At 39.5% G+C, this 14,027-nt stretch overlaps 1 long non-coding RNA gene across 1 annotated transcript; it reads left to right on the top strand.

Annotated features, from left to right (window-relative positions):
* The first annotated feature begins 1,794 nt into the window (after positions 1-1,794).
* LOC147871900 (uncharacterized) lies at positions 1,795-6,039 on the top strand. The gene is made up of 4 exons (XR_015538216.1): positions 1,795-1,913; positions 3,649-3,720; positions 5,158-5,339; positions 5,859-6,039. It is a non-coding gene; the product is annotated as an uncharacterized LOC147871900 (long non-coding RNA).
* The last annotated feature ends 7,988 nt before the right edge of the window (positions 6,040-14,027 follow it).

Below are 14,027 nucleotides of genomic sequence, written 5' to 3'. Positions count from 1 at the left end.
AACCGTATAATTGTGATGTATGCAATAAGTAGTTTCCAGTGCGAGAAAAACTGAGAAGGCGTTATGGTATCCACACGGGGTGAAACCATATGGTTGTGTTGTATGTGAATGAAGCTTCACAGAACTTGTCAAACTTAAAAGTCATCTTTCTCGTGTGCATACTGGAGAAATACCAAGTAGTGGAGAAGTGATGGAGTGAATAATTTAAACTTCAAGGACTTTGTTTATGTTGTAAATATTACCCGTGAGATTTTTGCTACAATGTGGCAAGTCAGTGTTTGGAAAATAGCTTATTTTCTGTGTGTTTATATCATCAGATAAAAATACATAATGAGCTATGCAGCGTTGTTGTACGTACGCACATGTACAGAGAAGTCCTGTCAAAAGGCTACGGCCTTCATAAAGGAAATAGCACGGGGTTCAAGATGTCCACCAGAGATTGCACTTTGTGACTTTGCAGCAACTGTTTGAAGCAATGTTGTACAACATTCCGATATATTTTTTGAATAGTGTGGAGTATTGTGTGACAAAAGTTGAAGGAATTTTGTTATTTTTATATCATCATCCAGGATATCAGCAACTCCTTGAAATATATTCTTGTTACCTAAACTGTTAGGATACCCAGCTCATAATTTGTAGAATTCAGTTTTGTTAATTTGCATTCTACATCTTCAGGTGTGTCTTGTAACATATTATCAAGGAAGTTTAGAAAGTCAGTATATTGTAAAGTGTACTCCTTTCCAAAATCTTGATTCTCTTAATATCAATTAATTTATAAGACCTTACTGGACATGTGTCTGTACACAAAATACTGTATATACACATTTATATTGCAATTAATCTAGTATCAAAATAAACACATAAAAGGTTTTGGTTTTATATCTTTGTGTATATAAAATGTACTAACCACATAAGTTTTGCAAGCAAAAATGTGTTAATTTTAAAAGCCTCTAAGGTAGAAACTTTAGCCCTAAATGGTAACACATATTTCATTGGCATAAATATAATAAGATAACAAACTGGAACCAGCTAACCAAAGCTAGCCTAGCCTAATGCAGCATGTTCTTACTGACATACAGAACTGCAATGAGGATCCTTTAAATGCTTGACTTAAAGGTGATATAATAGGATGTTCCTTATGCATTACCTGCCAGTCACATTCTATTTTCAGTGGCATTGGGATAACAAAAAAAAAAGCATTGATTCATCACTAATTTGTATATGTGTTTTCGTGTAAGATGGGAGCCTTCCCAACAATATAAACCTTTAGTTTTAATTTTTATAACTTTATTTTGTACAGAAAAAAACTTTTCTATCCACTTTTATACTTGTTCTGAAGGAATGTGTACATGTCATCACATATGTAACTTTAAACTTTTAGCAAACTTGTGACCACACTCATTACATTCTAACGGCTTCTCTCCCGTGCGAGTGGTGGACAGTGGAATATCCTGTTTACGAGCTCATGACTAAACAGCATGCCATGTACATGAAAGTCCCTTAGAGGTCTTCTCTTAATAATTTCAGTATATGATACAAATTCATACCCACAGAATTTTGACTTCATAATGAAATCCTTATAATTACAACTACATCTCAGAGCCTTGGCTAATTTTACGCAAATGGATAGGTTACATTTTTCGAGATATGTGGTTATGAAATCGATTGGCAAGTGTTTCACGATGCATTTCGTTATTGACAGATGTGGCAAGCAATTGTCTGGATGTATTTACGATTTCTTGTGAATTTTATATACTCCCGTATCGTGCACAATACGTGGGTTTCTTTCCAGTTTGTCAGGTTGGCGTGCCTGTCTAAGAAGAAAATGGCCTATTCTTCGTGTGTTGTGTTTTGGAAGCCACGTGATGAAACTAATTTCGTTCGTACGTCGGGAATTTGTTAGGATGTGCAAGGTATGTTAATTTAACGTGAACTTGTGTTAAGTGTGACATCTGCTCGTTGACGGGATGTGCAGTTCGGTACTTTGATGCAGTGAGGTTAGGTTTGTGTCGCAAAGACTGTGTGCCCCCCCCCCATGTAGCTACTCGTGAACGGAATGTGTGAGGTTATGTGGGTGTGATTGCCTTGCGTCCATCGGAGACCAGGTATGCACTAGATAGTTAATCCCCGAAGCTCTGCTGGGTGGCATCTGCTTTGTCATCTGTATTTCTGCATTCCAGTGGGAGTACATTAAGCATCAACCCAAGCCAGACTAGCATATCTCTTGATTACTGTTTCAGGAAATCAGTTTTGAGCCTGTTGGTTAAACAGTTCCTTGGAAGTTACAGATGTGTAGATCCAGCCATAATGAAGCACCTAGAAGTTTTGCATAGCATAAGGAAATGCAGTAGCTAGGTATTTTAAACATATGGTAGATTCTCTTTTGTTCCCATTTGTCTAAGAGTGTTGCCGATTTATTAATAAATAAATTATTTGGTCATGTCACCTACATTCAAGTTGCAATAATAATGTGCCAGATGCTATACTTTTTTTAAACTAAACAGTCACATACTAATGCTTAATGTGATTGCTGCAATGATTATTGCTCTTTCAGATTAGGTTCCCCCATACTCAAAGGTGGAAACATGTAGTTTCTGAAACCTTGCTTTTTAAACAAATTAGAGGTGATTGGGTTAGTTCTAACAAATTGAAACTACTGAGGTATAACTGTCAGATATCCAATTAAATCAGTGACCAGAATGAATTAATTTGCATTGTTGTTGGGCCAGGAGTTATGTAAAAATTGATAATTCTTTTAAAAAAAAATAATAACACGAAACAGGCCACTTTGCCGAGATGTAACGCAAGATAATTGTGGACAAATCATGTCTACCTGGTAGTTGTGTGGGCTTTTTTTTTTCAAGTTTTTCATTTTTTTTTGCCAGTCACCATTTCACATAAATCACTATTTGTCTACCATCACCACAGGTGTGTGACAAGCTCAAGTATGCAGTATTTTATTATAATCTGTGTCCTCAGTTGGGGCTACACCCCTGACCCAGCACTTGGCCAGAAGCAGTGTAAATAATTTTGAGTTTTCAGTAAGAAGAAATCTCTTTGTATTAGCCAGTACAGATCATAACATGCCTCATAGACAATGCAGGAAGAAATTTAATGGTTTGCCTGATGATTGCTATCAAGTTATTCAAGGTCTGTCTCATGAAACATGATTACAGTACTATATCTTGCTTACAGGCTGAATAAATTTTGGTTTATTTTTATTTTATTTATCTAGTGTTCTGTCTGACGACAGGTCCATATGAACAGGATCCTTCCATCCTTTTCTCGGACTGGGACCTGTTCATATACGTTCTTGGCAGATGATCCAGAAGTGGTTTGCCATTGCCTTCTTCTGTGTGTGAATGGAGTAATTGTTGGGATGCCACGGAGGAAAACTCCGTGTTGCCTAGACCACAGCCTTGCCCAACACAAGTTATAAATCCGGGCACCGCCGGGAAAGAAAATAATTTTGTAGCACATAGCATGTCAGTTTCTTCTTTCTACGACGCGTCCGCTTAGTTGTGGGTCGTCATATAAAGCCTCTTCCCTAGGGTTTTTAATGTGTTGAAAGCAGTTTCCTGTTCATTCTACTGCCGATTTGCTGGACCTGTTGCAGCTTCGCCAGATCTAAATCTGCCATAATTTCAGGATTCCTCCTGGGCCTTCATTGCTGGCTTGGAGGTGCCGAGACTAAGTCTTCGCTATACATCACCCCAGTAGGTAAATACTCCTCTACTTGACATTGTGCCCCTCCCATGCTGGGGGTTGCATATCAATTTAGTAAGTATGATTTTAACTTTGGGCCCATGAAGAAATTCAAAACATTGTTTAGAATTTGAGATTTTTCTAAATCTGGTGTTGAATACCTCTCCTTGCTGGCGTTGTGTCATAAAATATTTAAATAAATAAATATTGAGTTAATCACGTAGATTCTTTTAAGATTCCGCCCAGTGCAACATATTCACACACAGACAGAGCTTTGACAAATATGTTGTGTTAATAGCAAGTCGAAAGAAAATATTTAATATTTTCATGGGGAAAGTTGTTATAAGGAAATATGTGAAAGGGTTATCAAGTTCTGTTCCAGCATTTGGGGTCCTTTCTTTCCGCATTGCACGAAGAAACTTCATATCGTGCTGATGACAAATTAATTTTCTCCATGAACATGGCAATGGAAATTTTTTTGCTCAAGGATTGGAGCCTTAAACATTACATAGGATGTCACTGTGTTACAATTTTAATCTAATTAAATGAGCGTATGAAAATAAGAACAAATCTTTGCATTTATTGAAATGTACATTACAGAATTGTGTATCACAGTCGTTGGTTTTCAGATTGACATTTTGAGTAAAGCAGAATCATATTGCTTAACATATATAACTCTTAAATTCTTCGTAGATTATTTTGCGTGTCAAAGGAATGTTGTCACATGCCGAATTTCTCCACGTAAATAATGGAGGAATGAATGATATAATGCACATGCTCATTATGTTGTTTATACAGATATATCAGGTTTTGCATGTATCTTGATATACAGTGCTGTCAAACTTGTCATAATTTAATGTACCTTTGTCATATGTACGAGAGGACAGAATTTTATTTAGTTACTGAAGAACTGCCTTTTCTCATGTCCTTCCTGAATATTTATTAGAATTGTAATTGATAATGCAATTTCAGCATAATCAATGACAGACAGTCTCTGTAACCATCAGATATGTAAGTGCAAGTCCCTACAAAGTTATTGTCATGAACGCTGTCATTGCCAGTGAGGTCTCCCAGAATCCAGTCCGTGTGATGTAATTCAGACATGAAATATGACATAACCCCATGCAATAATTTTCAACATTTTCTACATTTTTTTAAGGAACAACCTGTTAAATTCTGCATAGCCTGGTAGTGAGAGCGTGAGGAGAACTACCCTAAATAGAACTGTTGCTGCATTTATTCCAATTTAGAAGTGTCAGTACAATTTTTATGCACCTGTAGGTCAGTGTCAGTTGTAGTATAAAATTTGGCACTTTACAAACTTCTGTTCCACTAGATTATTAATTTTTACAGTACTTGAAATGGCATGCAGTTTTAATCAGTGCATATCATGACTCATACTTGTGGAGCAATCTGTGTTTCAGATATCTTCCCTTTTTCTGTATGTTTCAGCCCCAACCGTAGCCATATGTTTATTACTTGCATTGAGGAACGAACTACACTCTCGTTCTCAAATGTGAATGAAGAAAGAATTAAAAAAATAAATGACTTTTTATGACTTCCAAAACAATTATAGACGTGATGATTCGAAGGATATTTCGTGGGGAATCTGACCCTGGACACCTGAACTATAGGTAAGGAACTTACAACTGAGCTATTGCAGACAACACAAGGTTACATCCTTTTGTGAGACTTATTAGGTGAAAGTAAAGATCGTGGAAAATAGCATTTTGTATTAGAGAGACTCAGTGGATGGCTGAAACAATATCTTGGTGATAAAGTCACAGGAGGGTCCATTGCCGTCATGGAATATCTTGGGCAAGACTATGAGGTAAGGTCTGTGCTACCATGGGATGTCCTGCATGTAGTGGAGAAAGGGTTAATAGTAGTATGACAAATATTATGGCCATGCAGTTGATTGGTGTGTGTTACTTACAAATTGGCAAGCCAGTTTATTGGCTGTGGGTTTTTGTGTGGCCGATAAGAGGCGATTCCTGTATGATTCATAATAGACGACAAATTAAAATAAATTTTAAATGTGTCAGTGACAGTTATACTTCATGGCTTTTCATATTTTATTTAATTTGGGAGTTTTGAGTTTATGTGTACATTATTGTTAAATAGTATTTTAAACATTTTCTGTATTTTAACAGGTGCTTGTTTATATTCAACAACACCATCAGGAACAGCTGACCAATGAGCGAGACTGCATTCCATCAGCAGTTGAGCAGCTTGGAGAGGATGACTGGATTCCACCTGCAGTCCATCAGCAGGAGACCGAGGAATCGGGGGACTACACTTTATCAGCATTTCGAAGACATAGTGAGGAAGATGACGGCACTTCATCTGCAGTCTATCAACAGCCTTCCCACGCACTGGGTGGCTGCACCCCACCTGCAGTTCACCAAAGCTGCGAAGATGATTGCATTCTTTCAGCAGCTCATCTGGTACAGGTGGAAGACTGCTGTCCATTAGCAGCCCACTTGGACGACGAGGACAACTGCATCTCATCGGCAGGCCATCAGATCCGCGATTCTGAAGTTTCGTGGAAGGAGGGACTGATGGCATCAATTCTTGCCCTTGACAACTAAGGATGTTCCTAAGGACATCGCGGATGTGATCAATGGTATCATGAGGGCGACCAGTACGTGCTGCTCCCGTGATACGATCGACTGCTTGTATTCTGCCATCCTGGAATCCTTGGGCAATAAAACGTCCTCCAAGGCTTCCCCCAGTCGGCCCAAACAAAAAGAAAGACGGGGCAAAAATAAGAAGCGTGCACTGGGCACTGACTACACAGAGAAGACGTTAAATTGTTATACCAAAGTCTGTGGAGCACCAAGCCCCACCTGCGGTTACCAACTCCTGTTGCGTCTCCAGAGACCGTTAATCCGAGCTTGTTTCTCGGAGCCATCTCGCAGGACGAGGTATGCAGGAGGGTGGGGAAAATGAAGATATCCACGGCCCCCGGACCCGATGGCATCAGGGTTGATGTTCTGGGCAGTGGGCCGGCCCAGAAATTACTATGCGCCTTATTTAATCTGATTTTATTTTCGGGATATCCACCATCTGTTGGCCGTGCCAGCTGTAACTACCCTGCGGGAAATGGACCAGGAAATGCGGGTAGTGATTAAGTAATTTATGCACTTGCCGTCGTCGATTACGGATGGAATAATCTACTGCGGCAAGGGAGACGGTGGTCTAGGTTTTCCCAAGCTGGAGCACCTGGTAACATGAGTGAGTCTAGGTGCCGGGCTCAACTTCACAGAATCCAGGGATCCAGCTATTCGAGCATGGCGAAGCGCCATCAGAAGTCCATTTCCCTGATGGCGCTCAGAAGTTCAATTGAATTATACCATGTATTCATGGACTAGGATCATCAAATCCTTTAGCTTCACGGGCAGGCTACCTGCTCATACCTGGGGGCTGTAATCTCTCCCAGCCAGTGTAGGTTCCCCAGCTATGTAGTAGGTGAGGGTCTCGAGTTCGGCCCCTCTATGGCATAGCGCACTCTTCATATTAATATTGAATGTTTACCTTTTAATTTGGCTAATGTGAATTTTAATTCTAATGTTATAACGGCCCTATACACCGCTATTTTAACTTCTATCATTGTTATACTATTTTTATTCTGTTATTTGATTTTAATTGTTGTTATGCGGTCCTCTACACCGTATTTTTAAATCTGTTAAAATTTGTTATCTTAGTGTACATGTACGAATTTCATACACACCTTAAATTTGTTTTGGTGTTTGTACTTGCAGTACAATTTTAATAGTACATGTTGTACACGTATTTATATCCTAGTGTTAGGTATCTTTTAATTGTAAATGAAGAGTGGTGCGAGTCGAGGATGGTTCCCTCGGCGGCGGGTCGACGGATGTCGAGTGGACGCCTCCGCGAGGCCTTTCCTGGAAACGCACGACTAGTGCGGCTAAGTTCCACCCCCCAGATTGGGGTCCCGCTTGCGCTGATGCTCCAAGCACTGCCTCCGTTCCCAAGGGGCAGTGAAGATGAATTTTATTATTATGAAGTTGGGCGAAAGATGAGTAAGACCTTCTCCATTAACTATCTCATGTAAGGGGCTACCACACCCCGTAAGTGGGAAGTTGGGGCTAGCATGCTAGCACCTAGTAATAGCCAAATGCCTCGTCATCTAATTAATGTCGTATCCCCTGCAATCTATGTTCCCAGGCCGAACAGATAAAAGGATATTATCCAGCTGGAATCTGTGCTGTTCTTCCCACACAAGGCTGACATACCAACTGTGAAAACCAAATTTGAAATACCTATTCCTATTCCAAACTATTTGCAGGGTATGTTTGTCTGTCTGCTTGTTTGTTCGTTGTACGAAACTATCTGTAGTGTATAAAACATAGGGCTAGATATCGCCAACGTAAATCAACAGTAGTCTGGGATTGTCAAAGGCAAATCAAAACACAATTCATTGTATTCAGTCACCGTTAAACCATTCCATGATACTAGCGCTGGGCACCGTGTTTGTCAGAGAAACTAAAACCTGAAATAACATTCGAAAAAAATAATTTATTGACAAAAGAGCGAAGTGATATTTCCATAACGCAGTCTTCACTCAGAGGATAATAGTCGGCTCAACTGGCCAAGATATGTCCTAAGTTTTGTGGAACTTGAAGATTCATCGCCGTGTTCACAAAAGCCAACTCCTGAGCCGGATTAATCCAGTCCAAACACCGATGTTCTACTTACATGTTTTAACATTGCAATTGCATCTACATCTTGTTCTTCCAAATGGTCTTCTTCCATCAGCTCTTTTCACTAAACTGTTGGTGGAAATGCAATGTGAATCTTCTTGTTCTGATGAGCACTGACCTCGTGACAAGGGCCTATATCAGCCCTCCGGGTCGGAACTGTTTATTATACCTCCCACTTTGCCTTCCTCGTCATGGTATAGGCCTATGCACACGAAGATCATGAATCACCTGGCAAAACTACTGTCTCCCACTTTCTTCAAACAGTGAACTAACTACTGTTTGCAATTAACTGCTTTGCTTAAGATGCCAAATGCATTTTTTTTGTTATTTTATGTGTGTCAGACAAGTCCTGATGTTCTAGACAGCTCTTGAGCTAAAACACCGATCCATAAAATAGGTTAAGATAAGAGGAGCCTGAAGCCACTGCTTCACGCCAGGCTTAAAATTCCCTCCTTTCAAGCCTTTAAGACGTTGCGGAAACGAAACTGGGCAACTTCGCCCTACTGTCACGAGATACTTGAGAGGAACAAATGTATACCAAGAAACATGCGCAGAAAGAGATCGCGCTATCTTCCAGGATGTTGCACCGTGCAGTCTGGTAGACACTGACTGACACCTCGACTCATCATTCTCATTACGCAGGCAATAAGCTCCTCTGAAACGTCGGTAAATATGTACGTGACCACAGGCACGCGGTGATATGTCCCGGAAGACACCTACTTTTATAATCTCAGCCATGAGAACCTGAAATCGAACCTCCACGAAATGTTAAAAACTATTATTGAAAGAAGTTATTTCTTTCTATAAAAAAGTGTCATCGCCATATTTACATTTTTGACAGTAAATACGAGGTGTGATCAGAAGGTTTCCAGATTGTGTCAATAGAGGGCGAACCGGATGTAGTACGAGCTTCTGCCGCTAGGGGGTGCGGCCTACATTCATAGTGAATCAGTGTGCCAGCCGGCATAATCGAATTAGCATTTGTTTCTTAGTTACGGGCGTTTTGGTAGTGCATTACACCGACCCTCCTGCGATTTCGTAATGGCGGATTTTCATGAACAAATCAAATTTTGCCAAAGACTCGCCAAAACGGCTACGGAAACCTATGAAATGCTAAAGCAAGCATTTGGGGAGTCCGCAATGGGTCGTGCACAAACTCTTGTGTGGCATTCACGTTTTAAAAATGGCCGAACCTCTGTCGATGATGACGAGCGTTCTGGACGACCATCTTCGAGCACAACGCCCGAAAATGTTACGAAGATTCAGCAGGCCATTCACGAAGATCGACGTCGTACCATCAACGACTTGTGCGACATTGTTGGGATAGGCTATGGGACCTGTCAGCTGATTCTAAAGGAAGAACTCCACATGCGACGCATCATGACAACGCGCCAGCGCACACCGCCCTCAACGTTCGGCAGTTTTTGGCCTCAAACACCATGGCCGTCATCCAGCACCCTCCTTAGCTCCGTGTGACTTCTTCCTCTTCCCAAAGATCAAAATTCAGCTAAAGGGAAGGAGATTTGAGACGATAGAAGAGAATCAGGCAGAATCGCAGATGGTGCTTGACAGGCTGACAAAGAAAGATTTCCAGGGATGCTTCCAGGCTTGGCAGCGGCGTTGGGATCGTTGTGTTCACTCCCAGGGGAACTACTTCGAGGGTGATGGATGAATTTAATACCTGAGACAAGTGTACGGGTTTTTATAGGCGCAGTCTTGAAACTTTCCGATCGCAACTCGTATTTGGGAATACTCTTAAGCAGCGATTTAAGCTGGGCTGATCAAGTAAATTGTGCGGTGAAGAAAGCCTGGAAGGCAATTCATTTTACAAAGCGTGTTCTCAGAAAGGGGAATAGTGACACTAAAAGTCTAGCCTACACATCACTAGTGCGTCCGATTCTGGAATATGGGGCGGCATGCTGGGATCCTTACAGGGAGGGGCAGATAAATGCGTTAGAACGGGTGCAAAATAAAGCATGTAAATTTGCATATCACAGGAGCGATTCGAACTGGGAAACCCTGGCACAGCGTAGAAAGATAGCACGAATATGTGCTCTCTCCAAAGCGTACACGGGAGAACGGGCATGGAAGGCAAAGGCCATACTATCTGAGCAGGGTCGATCATATTCGGAAAATTAGGAGCAGAAAGCAAAGAAAAGATATCGGAAAATATTCTTTTGTAAATAGGACCATCAAACTTTGGAACCAGCTACCCGCTGAGGTTTTAGGGACTCTCTCCTGTAAACCAAGTACTTTTAGAAAGAAGGTTAGAAAAGTGATAAATGAGGTGAAGTGAAGGGGGGTAAATTGGGGTGAGGATGGGAAGGCTTCATAAGTGTAGTGAAGTGAAGAGAAGGACCTGATGAAATTTGAGGGCATCAGTTCATGACGTATGTAATTCATTACTGTTACTGTCTTATGTCTAGTTGGTATTAATTTTTAAGTTATGTACTTTAGGTTATATGGTTTTGTAATATTATGAGTTGTTTTATTTTGAGTGTGGTGTGTTGTTTTGTTGTGTCTTATTATTCTTGTTGTGTCTTATGTCTTTTTGTCTTACTGTTTTGTTGTGTCTTATTGTTTTTGTTGTGTCATGCCTTTTTGTCTTACTGTTTTGTTCTGTCTCATTGTTCTGTTGTTTCTTATTGTTTTTGTTGTCTTATGTTTTGTTGTGTCTTATTGTAGGACCACTACCACCGGGTAGAAACCCATTTGTAGTCAAACAAATAATAATAAAAAATATAATAAAGATATATGTACGATGTGAGTGTGCACGTATGTAAAACAAGGGATAAGAATCAATGTTTGCAGAGGAATGCATAATATGTACACATCAAAATGTTACAAGTTTGTTATCGTCTCACAAGTCTTGTAAATAAAGTGACACAATTTAAAGTACCATTAAAAATATACTGTTACACATTTCTTTATATCTATTAATAAATTTATAATGTTCACAGGCAAGTCATAATGTTACTGAAGTTTTCTTGTCTTCATGTAACAAAAATGGATAATATAATTTATGTACGGAATAAAACGGGTACATGTATTTGTGACATATCACTAATTATAGCAACCCTTTTTTTATAATACGAAAATGTTATAATAGTATGAATTATACTTTGAGTCAATTACTGTACCAATTTACAAGAAGGGCGATGAAATTGATTGTAGTGATTATCGAGGCATATCACTGTCACCAATTTGATACAAAATTTTAACCGACATCTTTCTGTCAAGGTAAAGTCCGTACACAGGCGAAATTATTGGGGATCGTAAGTATGGGTTTCGATGTAACAGGTCAACTATTGACCAGATTGTTTGTATTCGTCAGATACTAGATAAAAAATGGGAGTACAATGAGACAGTACATCAGTTATTCATAGACTTCAAGAAAGAATACGATTCATTTAAAAGAAAGCATTGCACAATATTCTCACTGAGTTTGTCATACCCATGTACTAGTTTGACTCATTAAAATGTGTTTAAAAGAAACTTATAGTAAAGCTCGTACAAGTAACCATTTGTCTGACAAGTTTCCTACTCAAAATGGTATAAAAATTGTGCATGCTTTATCACCATTGCTTTTTAACTTTGCTTTTGAATTTGTGTTGATGCAAACGTGGACATTGCCCTGAGGTTGCCTATTACTTTAAAGATGCGATATTTTAATATGTGTAATACCTTGCGTACATTATGATAACCTAATAATGGCCGTTTTTGGTTGAAACACGTAGTTCAGTAAAAATGAATAAGTAGAAAGCAGTGAAAAATGTGTGTGCAGGCGACAGAAACTGTAATATTATAGCAATACACCGGGATACTACAGCAGAGAACACACGGTATAAAAGTCAATTCTGATTGAGACTCAATCGATTAAAAATTGATAACGGAGGCCCTTCGGAGAAATAAGCTTGGAAGGCCACTTTCAAGGTTGGTCGGTATTTCAGCTTTAAAAATGAGCACGCAGCTGGTCACATTCCGAGAGCAATTGATGTGAACAGTGGAGAAGTAGGCAAAAATGTCACGGGGTGCTACATCCTCTAATGGAACCCTGCTTTGTAATTGTTTAATGGAGACACATTCTAATTCTTATCGTTTTTCCCCTCCCCCTCCCACCCAAATCCTATCCGTTTTCGACGACAACTGGTAAAGGACGTAAGTGAGCGAAGTCTGGGAAGAAATTGCCTGCATTAAATTGATTCGGCCAGGGAGAGGGGGGATACCAACGAAGTGAATCTTGCAACCGCTTCTAGTTTCCAGGAGATGTTTACCTTTGCGGATGGAAATACAACATGTGTACAAGAAGCGAATCTGTAAGAGTGGAAACTCGTACCCGACTTAGATTAAAGACATCCGCCACGCATATATCGGTATTTTCTTTAATCTACTGCAGGCACGGATATATATTTTCCAGAGCTAAAACATAATACATCATCCATTCTAAGCTGGGGTACGTGAACTATCATCAGGGGGTATGACAAATATATTTTGCAAAACGGTCAAACAGATCAAAGTGGTGAGTTGTCATACACACATACGATCGTCTGTTCGTTACGTATGAAACAACTCGAGATTTTAATTTTATTCCATAATGGGAACTTTCACTACAATTAACTAACTAACCAACTCCCTGGTAGCAGAACCCGCAAGTTCAACACCGACAAAACCTAAGCCCGCCACCGGCCACGATCCTGAACCAACTCCATCTATTTACCATCCTCACAGCCCTCCTACCTAAGATCAATCTTGATGTTATCCTCCCATCTCCTTCTCGGTTTTACCAGTGGTCGTTTTCCAGAGGGATTCCCTGCCAAAATCCTGTATGTACCCCTAGATTGCATTATCTTCACTCTGTTAGATGACCCGTACAATTCACGCAACTCATCGCTATGTAAAATTCTAAATTATCCACTTATTTAATCCCTTCTAGGTCCAAATATCCTACTAACTATAGAATACAATTTTGGTTAATATCGAAAAAGAGTAACGATCACTGTGCATGAATTCTTACATGCGTTTCTGGGTCAAAGTGATTTTGTGGGAAATCTCCACGTTGCAATGGTCAGCGTGGTTATTTTGGCTACTTTTGTGAAGTACCAAAAGACAAATTGTCGCAGCTTAGTTTAGTTATGGGTATTTATAAATATGTTTTTTCGCTCACTAACCAATAAAAACGCACGGCAATACGCTATTTGCATTTTTATCTCAGAATAAAAGAAGTAGTTCCGAGTAGAATTCACAAAGTCTACTTTCCTATTCCTACAACTTTTAATGTTGTATTCACTGCACATAATGCAAGTTTATAATTAAACGGGGTTTACAGCACAAGACTCATTCATAATCTAGTGAGAATTTTTTTACTACATGCAACTGGAGTTAGTAGTGCAATTATTTCGTTTTTGTAAAAATGTATTACTTTAGTACAGATTCTACGTGTAATTTGTCGAGTATCACAAGTTTCGCATAGTCGCTATTACCCCATTAACTTATTTCGTAAATCATGTGCATATATGTTTATAAACTACCATGCAGCTATTTTACAATCTAAAAAAAACAATCACACCAATAGTTGAATTTTAAAAATATATT

The sequence above is a fragment of the Zootermopsis nevadensis genome, unplaced genomic scaffold, assembly GCF_977971745.1.
Source record: "Zootermopsis nevadensis isolate Lab colony 2312 unplaced genomic scaffold, Znev_1.0 Znev_ptg000037l, whole genome shotgun sequence".
Lineage (NCBI taxonomy): Eukaryota > Metazoa > Arthropoda > Insecta > Blattodea > Termopsidae > Zootermopsis > Zootermopsis nevadensis.
This window is presented reverse-complemented; position numbering and strand designations above follow the sequence as displayed.